Genomic DNA, 26,541 nt, shown 5'->3' on the forward strand with positions numbered 1-26,541 from the left:
ATCCTTTGGATGTGACATCCTAGTTTTGGGGTGAGCTCCTTAGTAATTTATAGGCCCCCAAAATGTGAGACAGAACTGAGAAATTGAGAGGGAGTGGATAGAAATGGAATAAGACCATGAATGCATAGAGAAAGTCACTAAAGAAAAATTCCAAGTTGGAGTGTGTGGACTTGTAGTAGCAGGTGTGATTTTAAGGACTCTTATGGCAGCAAGCAAGCCACTTGAAAAGGAGAATGCTTCAGCCAAAATCTTATAAGAGCCAACTGAAGCACAGGGAGCCCAGAAAAAAGAAAGAAAATTGAGAAAATGGAGATCAGAGGCATTAGAGGTCCTATAGAGATTTTTACAGAAGGAAAACAAAGAAGAAAGTTGGAAATAAGTGATAAAGACAGGGGTGACTCTATTTTAAACGATGGTCATTAAGAGTGTCTTCAGTTTTGCTCTGTCTCGTGAAGCGTATGGGGTTAGCCCTGCCTATTGTCTTGCATCACTAATAACTTCTCAGCTGGCTGTCCTTGCTACACAGTGTGTTGGAAGTTCTCCATGCACTAGACCCGCCGTTACCTAGCTGTATTTCTCTAGGTGTAATGTTTTTAGTGCATTAGAAACTGGGTAGGCTTCAAGTTATTGTACTTTCTTAATGTTCACAGTCCATGAGCTACAGAGATGTTTTTATCATGTAATTTTTTTAGTGTCTTCAAAAGATGTATGCTTTGGGGATCTGTTCTACTCAAGAAGCAAAGCCCACAGGAAGGCTTCCATATAAGTGAATGGGACATCCTCACAGACATGTAAGTTACTAGCTGTATCTAATCTTACCTTCTATTCTAGCATAATTCACAAAAACTTAATTCTGAAGCTGTACTTTTGTTTCCATGATTTTTATGTTTTTTTAAAGTAAAACTAAAAATGACAGAGTAATTACTATCTTTGTAGGAGTCTTTATTTTTACTCAGTCATTACATACAATAATTTCTTCCTCCAAACAAAACATCATAAATCTGAAAGGTTTTTAAATTGCCTGCTAATTGGTTTAGTTCAGTCGTTGGCCATACAGGGGGACCTCCCATATGGGGTCTTCATTCATTTTACAGCATTTGTTTATTGTCACCTTTCCCAGGTTAACACATCTCTTTTCCACTTGCACAGTCTAAATAATTGAATTCACCCAGTCCTGTATCCAGATGCTATCATTTTTTCCTAAACCTACCTTTATCATCACACCAGTGCTCCTCATTGGGTAACCTGGTATTTATTATCAGCCCACATAACTGGCACTTGTAGCCATCTACAGCCCAAAGATAATTTGGATGTGAAGCAAATAGGACCAACCCATCTTGTTAAATTCAAGCAGTGATAACAGAATACTGATTTGAGGACTGAAGTTAACACATTAGGCACAGCTGGATCTTGGGACTCCAGCCATGTTGCCAGGGCTCTTTCTCTCCAGCTCTCTGCTTGAGCCTGTGTCTGGCTTCATTTCCCAGAGTGTTTTCCATGCTGAAGGAAAAACAGCTCCATGGTCCTTAAAACTAATAACTATATATCAAATTTCAGGGAAGACCTTGGCCAGTCTGGATCACATATCCACCCTACAGAATAGCCTACCAGAACCACATGGAGTATGGAGAGGTGGTTCCCCAAAAGAAAAGTTGGGGGGGCTATTGTCACTTGTCATGATGGTCAGATGAAAATAACAGATATCTGCTACGCCCCCCAAAATGAGTGAAATTAGTCGTTTGGAAATGTTCTGAAAATGATCAGAAGCCACACAAATCGAGTAGTAAGACTTTGTGAATAACAGAATTTGATTTAAGGTAGAGTTAGGGACATGACAGTATAAAAGAAGATCATACCCTAATTGATCACAATATGATACCAGAAATAAAGTGAAGAGAGAGAGAGAAGCCCTTACAGAGAAAGACAAAGAGCAGAAATCTCAGTGAGCCCCAGATGGGATCCTGACAGGATGATGCAAGTTATTCTTTAGCAAACACACTGAGCGCCTACCACATTCTAAGGCAGTAGCTCTCAAGCTTTTTGACCCTGAGCCACGTTGAGAAATACATCACATGTCAATCCCCTAACATGTACATATCATGTAATTATAATACAACTATATGAAAAATATTTACTCTTTCAATATACAGTGCTCCCTGACATTTTCCATTCAGTCCACTGCATATTTCTAAAATTCCTGCGTGTTAGTTTGCCAGGACTGCCATAACAAAGTATTGCAGACTGGGTGGCTTGAACCACAAAAATTTGTTTTCTCACGATTCTGAGGCTGAAAGTCTGAAAGTCTCAGAATGAGGTTTCAGCAAGTTTGGTTTCTTCTGAGGCCTTTGTCCCTAGCTTATAGATGACTATCTTCTCCCTGTGTCTTCACATGGTCTTTCTTCTGTATTTGTTTGTATCCAAATTTCCTTTTCTTAAAGGACCCCAAACCTACTGGATTGGGACCCACCCTCATAGCCTCATATTACCTTAATTACCTCTCTAAAGGTCCTGTCTCTAAATACAATCACATTCTGAGATACTGGGGATCAGGACTTCAACAAGCGAATTTTAGAGAACACAACCGTGCCCATGACATACTGGTTTCTACCCAGTAACTTAGTTTCACAGTCCTCTATTGGGTTGTGCCATGCAGTTTGTAAACACTGTTCTAGGAAAAACAGAGAATACCTTCTGTCAAGGAAGTCACTATCTAGCTCAGGGCTCAGTATCCTTTTTCTGTAAAAGGCCAAGTAGTAAATATCTTAAGTTTTGTTGGTCATATATGGCCCCTATTGTGTATTTCTTTGTTTTTCTTTAAAGCACTTTCAATCTGAGCTCAAAGATTGTACCCAGACAGACTACAGATTTGATTTATCCAGGGGACCAGTAATCTAACTGTCCACTTGGTTGGGCGCTTCCTTCAAGCCACATAGAAGAGGACACCATATTAAAATGATCTGATTCCTTCATTCCAATTCTAATTTTCCTTATGCAACCTCCAGAAATAATTTGGCTTTCCAAGTAGACTGTCCAATTTCTAAGAAAAGATGTACAGGTCAGAAAACACAATATTCTGGATTACTTAGCAGTTATTTTCCAATTTCCAATTCATAAACCGGCAATTTGATTGTCACATGTGTATGTGTATTTGTGTGTAATGTGCTTATTTCAATGAATCAGCTCAACTCGGCATTCGCTGAGAAACTTTGCTGTGGGAACTTGTATTCCAAAAGCTAGATCTGGGAACAGTCACCACAGGTTGTGCCATTCTGGGTGGGCCCAGTCTAGGAAAACATGCAGCATCCCTATTCCTCACACTATCAATTTTCTATAAGGTCAAGTGATTAAATGTGACTAAATAGAAAGAATGGCTGAAATCTGACAGAGACAATGCGTTCTATGTGCCAGAAGAGTAAACACCTGAGTTGCATTCCATCCTACTTTCTTTGTCCTTTTAGGAATCATTTTACTTCTCTAAACATCTCTCTGCATGTCTACAAAAATGGCTGCCAACCATTTTTCCATCCTTCTACCTGCAAACCACTTGCCCCATCAAGAGATAGAATCTGTTTCCCCTGCCTTTAAATCTGGGCTGGCTGAGTGAACTTGCTTCATCCAGCACAGTGTGGTGGGAACGAGACTGCACTGACTCCAGGCCTGGGCTTTATGAGGCCTGGCAATTTCTGCTTTGCTCTGGTGGGCTGTAGCTACTATGTAAAGAAACTTATACTACACTACAGAATAATGGCAGATCACATGATGAGACCCAGCCAGCACCCAGCTGAGGTATGGAACATGTGAATAAAGGTATCTTGGGTGTTCTTGGATGTTTCCCAGCCTGAGCTGAGTACCTGGCTCATGAAGCCACCTATGCAATCCCAAATAACACTGTGAGGACAGAACCTCCCAGCAGAGCCGATCCATCCCACAGAATTATGGGAAATAATAAATAGTTTATTATTAAATTATTAAACAATTGTTCTGCACTAAGAGAGCAGAATGGAGGAAAGCTCCCCAGGTAACCTTGATGCTACCTTGTCTCAGTTAAGAATAGTTTGGGCTGCAACTACTCGATGAAACCCTAATTACAGTAGCTTAAACAACATGGAAGTTTATTTCTCCATCATGTGAAAGCCTTGGGACACTGAAATAACTAGTCAGAAAACACATAGAGCGTAGAATGCTACAGCTTTTTTTATACTTTGGTCAAGAACATGCTTTTTCCAACAGTAATTCTATCACTTCATCTGCCCTCCCCGCGGTCAGCATCCTCAATTTCAAGTTACTAAACCAATGATTACTCTTTCAGAGTTGCCCCCACACTAACTCTGAATAGAAGTGCATGTGGATTTTAGTTTAGAACCACCTTAGCTCCTCAGATCTACTCTCAGCTTCAGGCTTCAAGAAAGACTGACTGATGCTAAGTATCTTCCTGGAGGACCACAAACCTCTGGTTGGATCGTCCAATAATTGCAGAGACTAATTTAGTCACAAGTGTTAAGCTTTGGGACCTTCCACTGCATACCCCTCCTTCAAAGCTTTGAGTAGGGACCTAGCAATATGTTCCCATATCATCATATATATGTATAAAAGTAATCATAAGGCTGGTCAAGACTGCTGTCTTTCTTTTCTGTCATCCTTTCTCTAGTGTCAAGTATATCCAATTGGCCAGGGGCTAAAATATGGCTAAGAGGAAGCTGAACTGGGGATACACTTAGTCTGAAAAAATGTTTATGTGGTTGGCAGTTACTTCTTTGTACAGGGAAGTTACTGCTAGCTGGCTTGGTGTGGGATGAGCTCCAAGAATACTCCTGCATCCCACTGTGCTGATTCACAGCATCACAGCACAATGATGCAGGACCAGAGGTGGAATCGTGCTATAAACATGTCCTACTACCGTTGCTATTGAAGCATATGGACATAGAAGAAAAAATAAGGTTTGTGATGTACCAACCATAAGCTGGTCTGTGGAAAGTTTTCCTATCACCAGTGTGTAACATTGCATACTGAGGGTTCAGTTCTCACTGATGCCAAACCAAAAGAGAAGTTCTTTCTGGTCAGGAAGGTAAGCAATAAATACATGTAATTATAAAAGTACCAACACTTTTTCTTTTTTTTTTAAGATTATTTATTTATTCATGAGAGACACAGAGAGAGAGAGAGAGGGAGAAGCAGGCTCCACGCAGGGAGCCCGATGTGGGATTCAATCCCAGGTCTCCAGGATCACGCCCTGGGCTGAAGGCAGCGCTAAACCACTGAGCCACCTGGGCTGCCCTATTTTTTTCATTTTTTGATGGGAATTATGCAAAATAGAATGTAATAGAATTCCTCAGTTTGAAAATGCAAACCTGCAGATTAGTGAAGATATCTGTACCTGAATTACACATTTTATGCATCCTAACACATCAGATTTAGTTTTAGCAATTTTGATACAGGCTGTCCTGACATATAGTTCAGTAGTTCCAGACAAAATGACCCACATAACTGAGTGTTATAGTTCAAATAATATTTAAGATTAGTCACTTACTGCAATAAAAAATCTGAAATGCTCTGAAATCCTACAACACATATACAGAAAAAATTTACTAGACATTTTCTAAAAATATACAGGTCATTAACAATGAGTTGTTTAGGAAAAAAATTTTTACTAAACCATAATTCTTTTAAAGTTCAATCATCTATGCCAGAGGAAAGAATGAATTATTTCTAATTTTTCTACAGAAAGTTGAATTAAAAAATAATTTTCATATAAGGAAGTAATCAAAGAACATACAACCAAAAACGTAGGAAAAGGTATTATACATATGTTAGATATTTAATTATAAGAAATATGCTTTTTTGGATTTAGGAATGTTGGTATTAATCAATTTTTTAAAATTTGTATTTTATGTGATATTTTTTCTTACTCTAGCCAAAGTTTACTTTCATACCTAATATTGTATGAGCTCTAGGCTCCATACTATTTGAATCGACCTCTGAATAAGAGAAGAAAATCTCCAACAGTTCAACTAAATAAGAATAACCTGTCCCTCAAAGAGTGAAGCTTTACGTTGTGGTGTACAAATGTGATGCTGACGTTCAAAGATGGGGCTTTCTGAGTCTATAGACACAGCACTCCTGTAGCTGGGGAGGCTCCCAAGCTGTGTGGAAGGTCATCAACCAGCTAGCCAACTTGACTGCACCGTCCTGTGCTGAGCTGACGTAGAGTATGTTTGGCAGTTGTACCACATGTTTTCAAAACACTTGTTACTTGAAAAGAAAGATGGTGCTCCTTTTTTTCTTTTTTCTTTTTCCTGGCCAAGGCGAGTGTTAAATAAACTTTAAGTTAAAATTCCATCTACAGGCAGATCTTTACCCCATAAACAGGGAACTTTGCTGTCTAGACCTTCATTTTCCTGGTTTCCTGCTTGAAAGTAAACATTTGCCTTTGAGCGATTCAATTTTAAGCAGAGAAGGGGGAAACATTTAATTATCAAAAATAATTATTACCCAAAATAAGTTCTTTTCATTGGAAAGTGTATTCCCTGGACAGTATTTCAACTCCAAATATGTTAGGTTAGTTAGCAAAAAATGTTTTATGCATCACCATCTAATTAACGTTCAGGAAGTGGTGCTCCCAGCAGACAAGGAAAATATTCCTTTATTTTGACATCGCACCATTGTTGAATTTATGGAGTTGGATTAAGCACCAGAATAACTATTCATCACTTATTAGTATTCATTGCAGGAACTGCCCTGAACTTCATGATTTTCAAATAACGTTTTAAATAAACCACACATTGATTTATTTATTTTTTTTCCTAAACTACACATTTAAATGTACTTTATTTTCATCTGAAAGATGCACAGATAATTTTTTCTGAGCTAGCAATTTGTGGTCTCCTTTGAAGTTTTGTTTTCTATTTACTTTTGGAAGAGTTTGTTAGAGTTTTTATAATCTAATTCTAATTGCCTAAGAATTATATCAAAATGTAATGAGAATTTAATCCAGAAATTATTTTTTGATGGGAAATGGAGGAGCTGTGACAATAAACCAGTTGCATAGTTACATTTTATTTTTAAGTTTAACCATCCATCTTCCCTCTCCTTTGGCTGAAATAAATGAACTTAGATCATTATATCCTTTTATTCTTTATAGAATTGAGTTTATTTAGTAGTACAATCACTCTATTCTACAGAAATTAGTCTAGAAACATATTTCAATTTCAGTGCTGCCAATTCCTGTTCATTCTATTCACTAATGTAGTTATGGCTTAATTAACCAAAGGTGTAGATGTTTTGAATACTTTCATAAATATAAAACTCTATAGTTATGTCTTCTCACCACCCACACTAAATTCGCTTATGCATAGAAACAATTAATTCTGTTTACCAAGAAGTAGTGGTTTGAAGTTTTTGTTAACATTTTGTTTTCTAACAAGCGCCTTTCCTCAAGTGTGCGAGGTCAACCTGGTAATTAGGTATTGTCAATGTCATACTCACAAAAAGCCATCTTAATCATGGAATAATTTTTACTTATTTTTTTTCCAGTCAGTGTATTCTCATGCAAACAATAAATATATTTATGGTCAGTGTTGACAAGAACCTCCATGTTAGGTATACTTGGCCTTTCAGTTATTCATTCCAAGCCCATCTGATCTGCTCAAATCAGGGTTCACTGATGTGGCAGTAAGTCTTCTTTAGTGTATCACCATTGGAAATCAATGACTCCTAGTAAAAACCATCCACAACACTACATCTGCTGGTTAAACTAACAAAATTATTTTATTTAGTTTATAAAAATTTTGTTTTATAGTGTGAGTCAAGATTTTTAGGGTTGGTCACCAATCTAAATAAATAGTAAAGATCTTGGTTCTTAAGGGCAGTATAAAAACAGTAGTATCTGTATTGCCATTTTAGTACAATCTCTGCAATGGAAGTCCTTTAGCTCCTTTTATCATCTTCACAGACAAGGGGTCATGGACTTTCCTATGCGCGCTGAGCATACCTTATGATGGTATTTTCCAAGCTTCATGGCTCTGATTACTGTTTCTCAGTATTACCAAGTGGGATGTAGTCACCTATTAGCTGCAGAGGTCAGTGGTGTGGCCACTCATTCGCTCTCATTGTCACCACATTGAACTGGTCAAGAAAGAAGGTGGAAAAAAAGACAGTGACTGTGCTATGTGTTTTCAGCAGTGTCCCCAATATTAAAGATATTTTTTTGATTCACTATAGATCATTACACTTTCTTCACTGCCTTCTCTTCAAGAATTTGGAGAGGAGTCTGGAAAGGCTGTGTCAGGAGCTATTATTCAGGGCTCCTCTCAGAATCTCTCTCTCTCCCCCATTCAGGCTTAATAGTGTTAGCAAATATTCTCTGACCCTCTCCCCCTTGAACCACTGCCTTTTTAAATTCTAATCCTTCGTTCAGAAGAGTAAGAGACAACTGTGTTTCCTCAGTTGTGTAGGATACTTTTTAAGGAGCCAGTTGTCTGAGCCAATGCTTCTACTTATTATCTTTTCAAAGAAGTTCTCCAGATCCTTAGGTAAATAAAGCCATTGGCTATGTGGCCAGCAGTTGACTATTCCATTATGTGCGTAAATTCACAGAGCTGACTGCACAATTCCCATCTTTACTCTTGGACTCATGTTATATTTTGTCCTTGGAAGCTCTAGATGATGTGTCTGTTAGGACAATTTCTTTCCTATCTTGTAAGGTCTAAGGTGTACACTATTTCCTCCTTTTCATCTCTCTCTTAACTGTAATTTCAGCAGACTTGTCGGATTTCTTTGTACTCACATAACTTTTCTCTGTACTATTGCTGTGACAAATACCAATTTCTTATCCTTTCTCTTTACACAAACATACAATGTTTCTCTTTGTCAATCTGGGAAACACTTTATCCTGACTTTCAAAAACCTCAAACCACTGTCCCTGCCCTATTTCTCTTTATCTTTGGCTTCTCCCCCTTATCTGCACCTGCTGCAGCCTAACTGATCTCTTGTCTTTTGGAGAGATCAAAAGAGGGGATCTCTCTCCACCTAATGCCTAGCCATTGTTTGTTCATTTCTCCATCTGGAATGCTCTTCTTCCCTTCCCTCCCCCCAGTCAGCCTTCAAGCTGCAACCCAAATCCTTCCTTCTTTCTTTAGGATGCCTTTCTTGATTACTCTTGCTGATTTTATCTCATCCTTTTCTGAATGGAAATATAATAATTGTATTATAACTTATTTCCAGAATTTCTTATTTGTCATTTATCACCAATAATACAATATGCTTCCTTATCTCCCCAAGGAGATTATGTGTTTTTGGAGAATAAGGTCCAAAATTTAGGCTCCCCATCCTTCCTCACATTGAGTTTCCTATGAGAGGCACTAAATAGGCATTTGTTGAACCATATGGTGCTGGACTATTCTGCATCACAGATGGACACTTGACTGATATTGAACTGAATCTCAGAAAGGTTAAATGATTGATTGCCTTAGGTCACACAGTTTTCTTTTCTTCTGTCCAATTTCCTGCTATCATCAGCAATAAAAATGTAGCCATTTACATTTGATGCAGCGGTTTCCTTCCTCTCATTATCCTTAATCTTCTAAAACCTTCTCTTTTGTTATGGTTTCCCCATGAAACAGGCTTGTTTTAGTGCAAGCCATTCCTGGCCTGAATGTTTTATGTTATCTGGTATGTAGATCCCTTCTCTCACTATATTGATGATATAGTACAGGAGTTGGCAAACTTTTCTATAAAGAGCCAGAGATAAATATTTTAAGCATTGCAGGCCATTTGGTATCTGTCGCAAACACTCAACTCTATCATTATAGCACAAAATCAGCAAGAGACAATTGTAAACAAATGAGATGACTGTGTTCCAACAAAACTTTTTATGAATGCTGAAATTCTAATTACAAATAATTGCCACGTGTTCATATTATTCTTTTGATTTTTTTGAAAACAATCATTGAAAAGTATAAAAACCATTCTTAGCTTGTTGGCTTTACGAATACAGATAGGTGGGCCAGATTTGACCTGCCAACTCCTGTTACAGTGTATTAAAAATGCAGCATAGGGGATCCCTGGGTGGCGCAGCGGTTTAGCGCCTGCCTTTGGCCCAGGGAGCGATCCTGGAGACCTGGGATCGAATCCCACGTCAGGCTCCCGGTGCATGGATCCTGCTTCTCCCTCTGCCTGTGTCTCTGCCTCTCTCTCTCTCTGTGACTATCATAAATAAATAAAAATTAAAAAAAAAAATTTAAAAAAAGCCTTTAAAAAAAAATAAAATAAAAAAAAATAAAAATGCAGCATAGCCATCATCAGCCAGGGTACTTTAATTAAAGGAAAAGTTGGCTTGAGCCTGGTTCACCAGCCTATGGAATTTCAAATCTATCCCTAAGGTTCCTATCTGTTCTTGGTGGACATATGACCTCCTCCACTTCTTGTTCCTTCTTCCTTATGTCTGGCCCCTGTTCTACACCATGCTGACTCCCCATGAAATAAAGACCTTTTATTGAGCTCCTCAAAAAAGTCACCATTGACACCGGTCATCATGAATAAAATAGACTTTACTGAAGGTTTCAGAAGAGGAGTTTGTCACAGAAATCTAAAATATGTCAATGGAATAGGATATTACATTTCTTAAAAGGTCATTGTATCCCTTTACCCATCCCCCATCCCCAAATAAATATTATGTCTTCTTTTAAGAGGACTGGTTCAACTTTTTTACAAGAGTAATGCCTTTTATCTCCTTTCAAATTTTAGGCATTCAATAATTCATTCATTCAACATGTATCTATTGAATGTTTAATACAGTGCTGTCTAAAGAAACTTTCTGTAATGATGGAAATGTTCCATATCTGCACTATTCAATACAGTAGCCACTAGTTACATGCAACTATTGAGCACTTGAAATGTGCCTAGTGAGGCCAGGAACTGAATTTTAAAATGTATTTTATTGAAAGTAATTTAATTGTAAACAATCATGAATGGCTGGTGTTACCATCTTGGATAGCAGAGATCTAATATGTGCAGGCCAGTTAGATACCTTAAGAGGTCCTATTCAGACTCAGTTTCTAAAATTTAGCACAAAATTGAGCCTTCACTGCCAGTGTGCAGGATTTAATTAAAATGCTATGTTTTATCATGGCTGTCTTATAATCAATAACCCTCAAAGCTTTCACTTTTCTCTCACGTCATGTAACTGAAGATAGTCCCTGGCTTTCAAGGTTCTCCCCTATTTTCCACTTCAATAGTACACAAATGCAAAGGTTCATTTCCCTCAAGGGCACATTCCTCACAAAAAGCACATCTTCAGCCATGTGTCCAAATGCTATATTGATTCCAGCTGCCTTTTTTTTTTTTTTTTAACCAAGTACACAGATACAACAGCTGGTCTTTGTTTTTAATGCCTCTCCATTTAGGGTAAATATTTCATCTTAAATACTGTTTTAATATGTTAACATGGGAATGATCCATATGGAAACTCTCCTATAGAAATATTGATGGTTTGTATACAAGAGGATTAATCTAGCTGGATTAGGAAGGCTTCAAAATTGTGCTAGAGTATTTCTCAGAAATGTCGATGGTTGTTTAATTTAATCACTATAGATAAACATAATCCCTTGGGCAATGAAGCCATACTTTTGGCATTGTCACAAGGTTATAATTAACCTGTGCATTATAGCAGAGCTGGAATCATTTTTACCAGGCCACTTGGAACATTCTATCAGAGAGTATAATATTCAAATACATGTGGATCTTGAAGAGGATCCACAACCCCAAAGATTTTTGGATCCACTACCCCAAAGACTAAGTGAGTGTTGGAATCCATTCCAAAATTATGGCTCAGAACAAGATAGTATATAAAAGGGCCAGCATACTCAGGAGACTAGTTATGTTTTAGCCTTTCCTAGTTGTTCGAGGCCCTTAGCAAATGGTAGGTCTCAAGATACAAGATACCAATAACTACTTTCCAGATTAAAAGATAGATTAGATATAAAACACCCAGTTAGGATCTTGTCATATAATAAGCACCTGACAAATCTTAGCTCTCCTTTCCCCGACTTTGGTCCCTGGCCTTTTAGACTTCATTTCCTAGGGAGGTGCATATCTATAAGAGCCCCCTCTCAAGGATACTGCAACTGGACAGCCTATCTCCCTGGAGTAGAGGTGCCTGGAGGGATTGTGAGAGAGGACAAACACAGAACGCACAAAAAATTCTTACAGGGAATGTCCCAGGAAACATGAACTCAAATTAAAAACCAAACTCCAATAAATCCTTAAAGATTTTATTTATTTATTCATGAGAGATACAAAGAGAGAAGCAGAGACATAGGCAGAGGGAGAAGCAGGTTCCCTGTGGGGAGCCTGATGTGGGACTTGATCCCAGGATCTCTGGATCATGCCCTGAGCCAAAGTCAGATGCTCAACCACTAAGGAACCCAGGTGTTCCTCAAATAAAGCCTTAATGAGCAATGGATAGTGTGGTGGAAAAAATATTGCCCAGTTATCAGGAGAACTGGGTTCTAGCTCTCACTCTCTATAAATCCAAGTTGAACACTTTGACACTGAGTCTTAATTTTCACTTATGAGCAATGGATCTTGAACCGGGTAGTCTCAAGATGGTATGACACTTTGTCATTCTATAATATTTCACTACAAGAATGATTTTGGTAGTAGCTTTATTAACCCTATTAACAAAACAGCTGTAATAATATCTTTAGCTGCATTTGAGGAAACAGTATCAATAGGGCTCCTTGACTCTCACTATGGTCTCAGTCCACAATTAAATCAGGCCTGACTTATCCTTTCACACAGTAGACACTAAAGTCTAGACCTTTAGGGCCCATGAAAATGTAGTTTTAATTTCTTTTAAAATCTGAAGAAAAAAATGAACGTAATAAAGAGGAATATGTAATAATAAATGCAGCCTTGAGTATATTGTTTTTATACCAATTCTGTAATAAAATATAATTAATTTTTTTTTTGTATAAAGGAAGAAGGGATCCATGGTCATAATGCAGTCCTATCCATTATAGTTTCTGGTGTATAAGAATGTATAAGACTTTTGATTAGATAAAACTTAGAAGAGTCTACAAGGGTCTTTGTACTCTAGATCCAGTGGTTGACCCTTGGTGGTAATGCTTAGAAAAAAAAGTTATATTTGAAAGTTAAACTGGCAAATCAACATAGTGAATGAGACCAATAATTTACAAGTTACTTAAAATGCAGGAAGCTTCCAGGAAGAGTCAAGTTAAGAGATATGTGGTAGTAAATACAACCATTATTGACCGTTTATGATGTACCAGGTATTATACTAAGTGCATTATATGCATAACCTCATTTACCCTCACAACTACCTTAAAAGGTGAGTATTATTATAAACTCACTTTATAGAGGAATAAACAAGTTTATAGAGATTGGAATATAGAAATGGGATTTGAATATGGAGTTTGATTTGGGAGAATGCAATAATGCCCTGACAAACGCCCCGCACCCTGTGAAAGCACACTAAACCCTCCACATGTTAGCAGAGCTCATTAGAGGTGGAGTGGTTCTTCATGGAGCACAGGGAAACAGATCATACAAGACAGACTCCAAATGGGTTAATCCTAAAGATGAAAGGTAAAACTTGAAGGCTAATTGGTATCTCATGACCAAGTATTAGATAAAAACCTCTTAGAGCACAAAGCAGTGGAACTCTTGCCCCTCTGCAGATCAGCATGATTTTCAGATAGGTAATTGATGATGGGCTTTTCATGAGAGACTCTTGAAATTTTTAAAAAATGTATAACAGATTTACAAGGGTGTAGTAATACAATTTGAGAACACTTGCCTTCTTAAAAATTTAAGTTTTCAATGGTTACGGATCAAGAGAATGAAAATGTTGGAAATTAATTATAAGAAATATAAAGAGGGGCATCTTGGTGGCTCAGTCAGTCAAACATCTCTCTTTAGCTCAGGTCATGATTCCAGGCTTCTGCAATGGAGGGATTCCCACTCAGCAGGGAGTCTGCTTCTCCTCTCCCTCTCTGTGCACTCACTTGGGTGCGCATGAGCTCTCTCTCACAAGTAAAAAAATAAAATCTTTTTTAAAAAAAAGTAATAAAAAGAAATGACCATTCCAACAGATAGATGGGAATCATAAAAGAGAGGTCCAGCTCCAGCAGATGAGGAGATACCAGGACTGAAGTAGAGAAGACCAAAACCAAAAGCTTCCTTTAGCTACACTTCTAAGTGTTCTAGGGATTCCTAGTGAGATAACATTGGAAGTTATTATAAATATCACAGCACATAGTGTTCATAGTTTGTAGTAAAGAACTATGCTTAAGCTAATTTAGAGTAATTTTTTTGCAGTTCTTATTCCACATGGTCTTCATTAAGTTATTCTCAATTCTTTTGTGATCTTTCTTTTTTTTTTTTTTAAGATTTTATTTATTTATCCATGACAGACACACAGAGAGAGAGAGAGGCAGAGACACAGGCAGAGGGAGAAGCAGGCTACACGCAGGGAGCCCGACAGGGGACTTGATCCCAGGTCTCCAGGATCAGACCCTTGGCAGAAGGCGTTGCTAAAACCCTGAGCCACCGGGGCTGCCCTTTTGTGATCTTTCTTAAGGGTTGGATTATTGGCCTTCTCTAATACTTGAAGAGCGTTAATGTCTATATCAGATTGACCTCACTCAGCATGTGATAGTTTGACATCTTGGGACCTTGCTCTCCCCAGAGGTAGTAGGATGGTGTTGATTCCCTGGCATCCCACCACAGCCAGTAGGTCTTGTTTAAAGCCTCTGAGGACACATGCTCAAGCTCTGGAACCCACAGAAGGCTGTCACAGCAAAGAAGAATACTTCACTTGGTGTGGAACCTATTTACATCTTCCAGGCTCACAGGGACTATGTTGGCAGTCACCAGGGGCAACCACAGGGGCATAACAAAAACTGTTATGGTGGTAGGAAGATGCCCTCATCCACAGCTGGAAGATTCCAGACCTCAGCATGGACCTCTGTGATGGTTATGACATAAGTGTGCTGAGCCATGTGCTTCCTGGAGGGCCATGCAGAGGCTGTGTGGGCCCCAACCTTTAGTCCCATATCCCAGTGCCTGCCCTCCTATTCTGTCAGTGGCACCCATCCACATCTAGGACACTGGCAGCAGCATCTTGACCTGTTTCTGTACCTTCTCCACAACCAGCGATCATGAGATTCTACTTTGGTGGCCTTCTCCAGCACTGAGCCTGCCCACATAGTCCCCTTCTTCTGTTCTGCAACACAACTCTTATGACTTTGAAGTTGGCAGTGTCCTCCTCATACTAGAGTCTAAGAGGAGCAGCAGCCCAACCCAGATCAACCAGGTAGTGAGTTACTCAAACCAGCCCCTCCTCATCACCACCCATGATGACAGAGGCATCCACTTCCTGGACAGTCAGACAGGGAAATCCGTGCACTCCATGGTTGCCTACTTGCATGTGGTCACCTGACTAGCCATGGACCCTAATGGCATATTCCTGATGTTGGGAAGCCATGACTATCCCGTTCATCTGTGGAGCCTGGACAACAAAACACGCATGGAGGAGATCATGGCCCATCTCCAGAAGCATGAGGAGGCCATCCAATATATTGTCTGCCACCCCCAAGGCATTCATTGCCAGTATGGGCACTGATGTCCTGGCCAAGATCTTATAATGTTCACATGGCCCAGCCCTTGTCACATGCTGGCTGGGGAGTTGGCCAGGCAGGTGGGACTGAGATGACTCCCAGCCCCAGTCTAGGGGCCCAGAGGCCCAGTCTCTTCCTACTTGCCTCAGAGTCTTTCCCCAGGTGCTTTGCCTGGGAGACCCTCCCCCATGACCTACCCTTCCCTAAGCATCCAGCCCAGAGAGCAGTCTCTTTTAGGAATCACCCTCCAGGAAGGCCTCTGGGAGTTTCCTCTCTGGGTCCTGATGCCCAGTGCTGGTACCTTCGTGGGCACAGCACAACCAGGACTGGATGTCCTTGGCGATCAGCTTTTCCAAGATGCCAGAAGGTGCCAAGTTCTCTCATTGAACCCCCAACTCCTCTTTTTACCCTCCCAGACCTGAGCAAGAGCTGTGCTGGGAGGAGCCCCAGGCCCTCCTGCTCTGGGTTCCACCCAGATGCCATGAAGCCAGCTGGACACTGGACTGTCCTAAGTGGGAGTGCCAAGGCTGGCACACTCAGAAGCCTGTTCAAGCCAATACTCTTCCTCCAGTTCTCTCAGCATAGCTTTCCGGAAAATTCTCAATGCCTCTAAGGCCAGGAGCTGCCTGGGGAGCAGGTGATGGCCTCATGGGAGACACTCACCCCTACCTCCTGTACCCCTGGAAAGAGGACTTTCTCTTGCCTCTCCTTGGGGCATGGAAGGTGGAAAGGGGTCCCCCATAACTTCTTGAATATCTATACAAGTAAATGGAATTTTAATGGAGCTCCATCCCCACCCCTGTTTGTACTGTGTGATAGTCTGTCTTCTCCTCTCCTGGTCCTCTACTCTCTTCCTCTATTTCACTCCTTTTTTTTTTTTTTAGATTCTATACTGAGTTCTGGACTCTATTCCAGGTTCCTGTTTATAAGCATCATCCCCTCTGCTCTGGACTTGGATGTGGAACTTGTCTCCATAAGCCCTTTGGAGTAAGAAAAAAAAAAAAAGGAAAAAGAGTTAGCTATTGCTATTATCTACATAACATTTTACAGATGAAGAAACTGAGGTTGTAGGAGAGACGACCAGATGTTATTGGTGGTAAATGGCCAGGCTAGCTTAAACCCAGGTGTAAATGACCCCGAAATCCACACACCCAATACTATATTGCTGCTTCTTGTGCAGCAAAGGGCATTCTCTTTTGTAGGACTACAGTGGGACTTGTATGATTTACTTTTCTAACTGACCCCTTCCTTTGTTCTAATTCCAAGTGTGCCAAGCAGGTTTCTGATGCCTTACTAGGATCCTGGTTGTCAGAGGGGGTGCTCTGGATAGCAGAAATGTGTGACCTGACCATTAATCTCAGGATTAATGGATTGACATTGTGACTAATACATAAGAAGTTTTTGCTTTGCTTTTTGTCTTTTGTATCACTCAATCCTGAGAACTCTGGGAGCACTGGCAAAATTCAATTCCTGACCCTCGAAAGCTGGTGCACAAGCATGAGCTGTAGTAAACATAACAAGGAATCGTCACATTATGCATCACCCTTTGGCCTAGTCAGTCTTTCTACCTCATTCCTCTCCACCTGTCTCATGCACCACGAAATTCTTCTGACAAGGCCTCAGTTTATTTTTCCATCCATGTCATTCTATGACCTTAATGTGGGTCAGTGTTAATATATCCTTCTTGACACTGACATAATTTCCCATCTCCACAGCTATTTTCACTCCAATGAAAAATTTTAAATGTGGTCATTATTCCTGATTTTTCACAATTTAGAATTGCTTGATAATATTCATAGGAAAAGACCTCTATGGAAATCCTCCAACTGTTGGGGAGGAAATACTGGTATTGAGTCAATGAGATTTATCTGCTCTATTCCAAGTTTGTGAGAATTTTAGGAATATTGTCTAGAATTGGTGGCATCATGATGACTGGTTTCTGGTTTTCTGGCATACTCTGCTGGGCTGTAAAAAGAATACATGGTCTTCAATCAGGACAGAAGATTCTTTCTCAGATCATCCCGACATCTGGGCTCAGCCTTGGTCTTCCCCTGAGTCTAGGAGAAGCATGAATATTTGGATAAAACTGGGCTTAGTACTACTTTTCAGAAAAGGTTTTCTTTTCTTTTCTTTTCTTTTCTTTTCTTTTCTTTTTTTTTTTTTTTTTTTGGAGTAGGAAGGCAATCCTAGCCAGTGTTCCAACCAGTGGTAGACATCACATAAACATATGTGGAAATAAACAGAACTCTTCTGTGGGTAAGTGAGGGGAGAATGCTCACCCAATCTACAATAAAAGATAGTATATATAGTTGTGCTGCAAGCTCAATGAATTTAAAATCCAATTTTTTTGCAGATAAATGAGAAAGTTATTTTCACTTTTAAAGTTATTTCTTCACAAGAAGGTTCCTTTAACGGCTGAACATTGATTAATCTGAAATAACATAGGTAAAAATATACAGAAGCACTTCAGATACATCTTCTTTCTTTCTTCTACCTTGTGTCTATGTTCCAGCCACATGACATTTTTCTTGTTCCTAAATCTGCCATGCCAATTCATACCTCTGTGCCTTTGCATATGCTAATACCTTCACCTGGAAAATTCCCTCACACATTTCAGCCACTGGAATTCTATTCTGATTTCCAGGCTCTTTCCAAGTATTAACACTCACATGACACTTTTATTAAATATAATTAATCTTCTCTTCATGTCTTTCTACATCTTTTGTGTTCACTGTGAACACATTTTCTACCTCCTATTTAAAAGGTCCAAGTAAAAGGACCAAGGTTAGACTGTATATTTCCCACTCCCACATGTCTAATAGCTTGTCTTGTATAGAATGTTCTCACATTTTTTCTCCCTAGGTACCACTTATAGCAGAAGAGTATATGCCTTCAAACTGCTTTAAGATGGAATTTCTTTTAAGCATCTCTTTCTCTTAAAAACTCACATGAATTTTACATTCAAATCTATCATCTAGTATTGGTAATTTTAATATAAAATGTTTAAATTAACTCCTGTGTAAAATCTAGACTCCAGAAACCACCTCACAGTTTATGTTTTACCTAGTTAGACTTTCTGGGACACAGCCCTTGGGATACATATTTCTCAGCTGAAAAGAATGTAAGTAGAAGTTTTAAAATGTTTATTGCATTGAATTAAACAAGTGCAATGTAATGTAAAATGAAGCATTTGTTCCAAATGCCAAATAATTGAGAAAATATAGTCAAGACAGAGGTTGACTTCTCATTATTAAGCTTAGAATAACATTTCAAAGAATTATTTAAAATAGCATAAGCTACCCAAAATGCATCATACATCTGTTAATGTTCCCCCTCCCGACTCCTCCAATTCTCACGTCCAACTTATGAAGTGATCATGTTAACCTGCTCGCAGCAAGTTTCTCCAAGAACCTACAAATGCAGAGTTCCACAAAAGTCAAATCCTCCCACCCCCCTTGTTTCTTTTTGGTATTTTAGCCTATGAGCTTCTGGACCCGTGTCTCTTTTCATGGTTATGATAGAATCAAAACTTAAAAGACTTTATAAATAAATGACACCCAGTGTTAATATTGTATCTACCTGCTGAAGAAGTTTTAATGGATATGTCTAGAAGAGGTTTCTAAAATGACCTAGGAGAATACCAGATTACCTTAGGGAAAAAATAAATTGCTGAATTTGAACATACAGTATAAATAAGTAAACCACCCCTAACTCTTACCCTCTGCTGAAACAGATCTAATGCTCAGGCATTTGAAGAAATCATTTCTTAAACAACATTCCTATGGCCCAAAATATGCTAAATGCCTCCCAAAGTAAAGGTCTTGATGATAACATAATAATGGAGTCCAGTGGAACGTAGAATTCTCTGACTCTGTTGGGAAATGTGTTCGTGCAAGAACCAGGCATTGTTCTTCATCGTAATCTCCAACTACAGGCAAATTGATCATGGCAAAAGGCATTTTTAACCCAACAGGGTTACCTGAGCACAGATGTGATCTGTTCCTTTTGCATTCTTTACATATCTCAGCATGAACCTTATTAACATTCGTTGAAGGGAGAAGGGAAGTAGACTGGAACCAAGAGCTATGTGATGCAGTTTTCCATCTCTGCAATAATACCTCCCCTACTGCTCCCAAATTCCTCTTCTAATATAGCATGATGTACGTGGGTCAGGTGTGAAATGAGTATCTTTATATTTTCCTCTCCTTGAATATCTACTTGTATTTTCCTTCTTCGCCTGCTGACAAAACCAGCAAAGACATGATTTTCTGGGTCTGGCTTTGACAATGTAATGGAATGCTTGGTGTCCATTGCTCCTTTCTTAACGCTTATCAAGCTGCCCTGTTCCTTGCATCAGGGCTCTCTGAAACAGCCATTCTGTCATTGATGGCTTGGTAGTCTTTCCAGTCTGCCCTTATTCTAAGTATTTTCTGTTGCACTTGGCTGAAATTGTATATATGCAGTAAAATCACTGAACTGAGGAAGATCTGCCTGCCTGTTTCTCCCACAAGGCAAACAGCATCCGGAGGAGCAACTCATCACGGATCCAGTGATATTTCAGTCACACTGTGACCACGCAGGCAGGTTTAATCAACTTCGCCACACACATAATTCACAGTGGATCCCTTTTGTTTCACTTATCATCAGAATGAATACACACAGGAAGCTCATTTAGCCCCCACCATTTGTCATCGGTTGCCATATTAAACATTGATTTTATTTTCCCAGGTCAGAAATGATGAAATCAATATCTAACGTGGCAAGTTTATATTTGCTCACACTTTTCATTCCAATTCCCTGACAAATTTTAAAACATTTTACATTGCATAAATGTTTATAGATTTAAATGTCAGTAAAGGTTAAGAGTTAATTGCACATGAAACTGACTACATTAAATTTTAAAGTGAGAGTGGTTATTACTAAACACATACGGGGAGGTATTGTATTATTTTTTTGCTGTGATCCACTAACTCATTCATTAGTTAATTTGTTCGTTATTCATTTGACATGTCAAATGACAGCAGTTAGTATTTTTCAGAGTGCTTGAAAGTAAAAAATTAAGCATTGACATAAAAGTGTTTTCAAACTAAAAAACATCATAGAAATGTATCTGAAAGTCCTTTTTGTGTTTTGACACATCTATTTATTCGCAAAAGGTTAGGCACTTCCTGTGTTCAGCACTATGGTAAGAACTGTGAGTTCACAGACAAATAAGAACCAACCCCCACTTCTCCCCACCGCCCCTTCAGGAGCTCATAGTTTAGCTGGAAAGAAGTAGGCACCGGAAAGGACAGATTTGGTAAAGAAGTCATAAATGAGGTTCTCCATTGTAGCCTCCTAGGTGGCCTCCTGCTCCATGGGCTCCACAGAGGGAGAGAAGAGACAGAAACCAGAGAGAAGAGAAATGTCAGCTCTGAAATGTCTTGAAGTATTTAGGAATGTTGAAAAATTATAGCACGTGGAACAAATAATAAGAAAAGTAACTAGAAAAAGGGAAGAAGGAGCCAAGATGTGAAAGTCTGTTTGTGGTGCCTCGACTTCACCCATTAGTCATGGGTCCAGTTGCTGTTCAATAGCTTTGAAACGTTGTGTAAGCCTCTTTGTTTTTCTGAGATCTGGTTTCCTTATCTACCAAATGGGGGTGATGATATCATATTCCCAAACCACCTCATGGGATTGTGGTAAGAATTAGGTTAAATAATGTACATGAATCATTATTAATACAGTGGAGCATGACATACAAAAGCAGTATTATCATTATGATTATGATTATGATTTAAAAGCTGAGGTAAACTTGAGTTACCTGGGAACAAGTCAACAGAAACAATCTTGTTTCCTGGAGCACCTAATAGTAATAGCTAATTTACAAGCATGTAGTAGAAACGTCTTTATTTAAACATCAATTCCTTGACTGAGAATTGACAAAAACATCTCTAAATGAATTGACTGAAAGCAAGTTGAAAATAAACAGCTCACAGCCTCTAGTGTGAACGGAGCCCCTAAAGTTGTGCTGTGTGTTGCTTGTACAACCATACCCTAGGGCCTTTGCCAAAATAAGGTTTTGATAAAAGAGTAAAGAAAGAAAAGTGGAAAATAAGTATTTGAAAAGATTTGATCTAGCATTTTCCAAAGTTGAGACATGATTTACTGATCCAAGAGCACACTCAGAGTTCCGAGCCTGATAAAGATAAATACACACTTCCAGTTTTGCCACTGACTGGCTGTGGATACTGATCGTGATATTTCAACTCTTGGTGCTTTTGTTTCCTTATATATAACATTTATTTATTTATTTATTTATTTATTTATTTATTTATTTATGAGCACATGCACACATGAGTGGGGGTGAGGGGCAGAGGGAAGGGGAACAGTAGACTTCCTGTTGAGGGAGCCAAACATAGGGCTTGATCCCAGGACCCTGGAATCATGACCGGAGCCAAAGGCAGATGCTTAACCGACTGAGCCACCCAGGCATCCCTATAACACAAAATACTAACACTTTCTTCATAAACTTGTTGTGAAGTACAGGTGAGTTTGTATTTGTGTTTAATGCACTGGTACAAAGCATGCACTCAAAAAATGGTAGCTATTATTACAAAGGAATGACAACTAGATTGATAGCCTATTTGTAACTGGCAACAATGAGAGAGTAATACACTGATATCCTTAAAGTGCTAAAGAGACAATAACTATCAACCTAAAATTTTATTAAGCCTAGGTAAATTATTAACATCAAGGGAAAAAAAAACCAAGATATTTTCAGACCAAAACAAAGAAAATGTACACCCATAAACCCTCACTAAGTAATTGTTAAAGGATACACTATGTAAAAAGAAATGAATTCATACGGCCTGAGTTAGGAGAAAGAAAATTTACCATAAAAAGGGATTAAAATAATTCTGAATTAGTTATTGAATAGACAGCATCTACTACTTTTTGGGTTGAAAAAATTAAAACTGAAAATCAGATTAAAACAATAGGAGGAAAGTCCAATAATAAGTAAAGCATGCTAACATATGTATCCTACACAGGAAGAAGACTGAAATACTGTTAGAAAAATATATACTTAAATATTTATATTTTAAAAATAAAGGTAATTTGTCACACATGAAATACAAGATATATCCTCCGAATTGGCAGGGGAAAAATTAAAGAAAATGAAAGTAAAGGTAAACAAAAGTATGAAATAAAACAGTGGAAACAAGATACCACTATTTGCAATAGCATAAATTGGGAAACAACATTACCAAGAGAAGAATGGATAAATAAATGTTCATACCATTGTTCAGTGGTAAACAATAGAGTAAGTCACATGAATGAACTGGAACAGCAGATATCAAAGGGCTGAAATTGGAGGAAAAATGAGATGCAAAGTACATACTGAGTATGATAACATTTATCTAAATTTCTGAAGTATAAAAACATGGGAAGAAGAGGGGAGAACTAAAATTGGCTAAAGCCCAACAAATTTATCTGAGGTTAATATTCTCATGTATTAATATATTCTTGGTCATAATTTCTTAGACTTTTCTGGTTCTTCTGATGTTTTGTGATATCTTAGGTGCCTATTTGACATTCTAGTTTGTTTTTCAGATTATTTTCTCTTTAACTTCAAATTCTTTTTAGTCAAATATGTCAGCTCTGCTATGCACTCCTCACAGAGTTCTTGAGCAAGGGGCAAGGTGGAGAAGGGGAGATGGTTGCATTTAACATATATATATATATATATATATATATATATATATATATAATAACTACCTCTGCATTCCAAGGAATGCTGTCTCTTTCCAGTCATCTTACATTTTCACCACAAACCCAGGACTGATAAGCCACCACAATCATACAATCAGAATTATTCAGGTTTTGGTCTTAGTTTAATTGCAGATCATACATTTTCAAATTATAATTTAATTTGAACAGTCACTAACTGTCCAGAAATACTGGATTAAATACTCAGTGAGGGGATCCCTGGGTGGGTCAACGGTTTAGTGCCTGCCTTCAGCCCAGGGCATGATCCTGGAGACCAGGGATGGAGTCCCACATCGGGCTCCCTGCACGGAGCCTGCTTCTCCCTCTGCCTGTGTCTCTGCCTCTCTCTCTCTCATAAATAAATAAATAAAATCTTTATAAATAAATAAATAAATAAATAAATAAATAAATAAATAATGATTGTTGCCTTTCTTAAAATCAAGGATCACACTGATTTCCTACCTCTGTAGTATGCTCATTGATGTAACTCTAACTCCCCACTCAGGTTTCATATTTGGCACAGTCTATTCTCAACTATATTATAAATTCACAGAATGTCAGAATTTTGGAAAAAAATATTTTAGAAACCTATTGCCCAATGAACCCATTTAACAAATGAAAAAATTCAGTTCAAAGAGTTAAGTAAATTATTGAAGATCGCACAACCACTAAGTGCTGGCTAGCATCAGGTCTTAAGTTCAACTGTCTTGATTTACACTTTCAACCATTGAGAATATAGAATGTAATCCATTGTGTATTTTTAAGAGGCTTTAGGCACGGAAAGCGAGTGTGCAAACATAGTTCAGCTTTTCTGTCTTCTCTTGATATGTTCTCTTTATCTTTCATGTCAGAAGAAAACTGATACAGTTGGAAAATCAGGTAATTACTGAATGCATAGTAGTTTTAAGTGATTAGATTTCCAGAAGGAATTTAAAGCCCATATAACACAAGTTCCTTATTTTTAATAATCTATCACTTCTTCATTGAAACTTCTAGTCACTTTCTATATCCAAAGCAAACATAAAAAGAAAATAAAGATTTCTTAGGTTATAAGCACAACTAAGTGCCAGTTTGAGACCCCAATCTAAGTAGGGTATATGAACAGATTCAGTGGGAATGGGACACCATATGCAGAAGGATTAGGGAAAGAGGACATAAAAATGAGAGTTTCTAAATGACAGAGGAAAAAATTACTTAGCAATTTTTAGAGCAATTTAAGAAGTTTGGAGACTAGCCTTAAAAATAAGCAATGTAAAAACTTCCAGTATTGGCCAAGATTGAGTAAACCTACTTCAGTCTGTCTCACTGATTATAACTAAAACTCTGGGCAGGATATAAAAAGTAACTGCTTGAGGACTCTGAAAAGTAATCATAGCAGGCTGATTAGGGAAGGAAGTTAAAACCTGCAGTACAAACCACCAGCATGGTGATGAGTTTCTTCTACTTCTTTCCCTCCTTTGTCTGCCAGCTTTGCCATGATCATATACCAAGTCTAGGAACTGTGTAATGTGCAAGGACAGGAGAAACTCTGAAAGAAACCACTTTTTCTAGTCAGAGGATGGGGGAAATGATCAGCCGGTGAGGCTGAATGATCCTCTTTTCGCCTCTTTTTCCCTCTGCCTTGGGCCAGCCCCAACTGTGAAGTTGCCCTGCTGCAGCACTAGTGGCAGACACAGCATCAGCATCTAAAATCCCAAAGACAATTCACCCTCCAACTAGAAGAATCAGGAGAAGGAACTCTTGTGACGTCTCTCTCATACCCTCTCTTATCAACTGAACCCCAGGGCAACCCCAATTGCACAGAATTGCACAATAGCACCAGGGCTTGAACCCTGAGAGAAGGAGATCCCTTAATTTTCTGTGGGTACAAGTCGCAGGCTGCCTCCACAAGCTGTGCAAGTGTAGAACAGACCCAAAGAAACTTAGCAAAAGATTTGACAATTAAATTGTGATCTATTCTTGCTGTCCTGGTCTCAGACTGACCCCTTTGCGGTTCATGCACACAGGCTTTGAAAACCAAACATTGGAACTACCATCCCCGGACCCTAAGACAAAACTTACCATCTGATCCTATCTGGGTTGTTTGCCTGCTAAAACAAACGAAACCAACACTGTCCAAAGGTCTTAACAGAACGTAGAACCTCACAAGATAATATTCAAAATGTCTAGGATATACAGATGTACTAGAAAATTACTCTCTCTCTCTCTCTCTCTCTCTCTCTCTATATATATATATATATATATATATATATATACAACAAGAAAACTTGAATAATTCTCAAGGGAAATAATAATCAACAGATGCTAACCCCCAAATGACAAAGATATAGGAATTGTCAAAGAAATTAAAAACAGCTATTATAGCCACTGTGCACTGTGAGGTAAAGGTGAATATTTTCAAAATAAATGGAAAAGTGTAAATTATCAGCAAAGAAATAGAAACAATAGAAAAGAAAAACGAAAATTTTAGAATGAAAAATACAATATCTGAAGTAAAAAATTTACTAGATTTTAGTAATCTAAAATCTGGCTCAGTGGCAGAAAAAACAGAACTGAAAAGAAAAACAAAAGTTTTTAAACACTTAATAGATCCTCACAAATGTGTGGGACAATATTAAAAGGTCTAATTTACTGCCAATGGAGTGACAGAAGGAGAGGAAAAATATGAATTCAGAAAATACGTATGAAAAAGAAATGACTGGAAACTTCCCAAATCTGGTGAAAGACATAAATTTACAGATTCAAGTTCAGTGAACTCTAAACCAAATAATACCACAAAAAATTGCACCAGACCACATCATAATCGAAGTGCTGAAAACCAAAGAAGAAGAAAAACAATCTTGAGAGGAGCCAGGAAAAAACAACACATTCCTAAAGAAACAAGGATTATTCAAATGAATATTTTTCATTGAAAAATGGCAAGTTACTCTTGGGAAAATGGTGGAGGAGTAGGGGGACCCTACGATTCCCTCATTCCTCAAAAATAGCTAGATAAATATCAAAACATTATGAACACCCAAGAGACTAGTTGAGGACTGAGAGAACAAACTGCACATCTAGAGGTAGAAAGACTGCCACATTGCTGAAGGTAGGAGCTGGGAGAGATGCTTAGGGGGAGAAAAGAATTGCAGGTGCTGTGGAAGTGAGAGCCCTGATC

At 38.5% G+C, this 26,541-nt stretch overlaps 1 long non-coding RNA gene across 1 annotated transcript in view; it reads left to right on the forward strand.

Annotated features, from left to right (window-relative positions):
• Positions 1 to 696: 696 nt before the first annotated feature.
• Positions 697 to 26,541, forward strand: part of LOC140595361 (uncharacterized) — a 64,478-nt gene continuing 38,633 nt past the window's right edge. Inside the window, exon 1 of the long non-coding RNA XR_011996916.1 lies at positions 697 to 791. This is a non-coding gene — a long non-coding RNA (uncharacterized lncRNA). The remainder of the gene's footprint in view (positions 792 to 26,541) is intronic.

This window comes from Vulpes vulpes, chromosome 1 (genome assembly GCF_048418805.1).
Source record: "Vulpes vulpes isolate BD-2025 chromosome 1, VulVul3, whole genome shotgun sequence".
NCBI lineage: Eukaryota > Metazoa > Chordata > Mammalia > Carnivora > Canidae > Vulpes > Vulpes vulpes.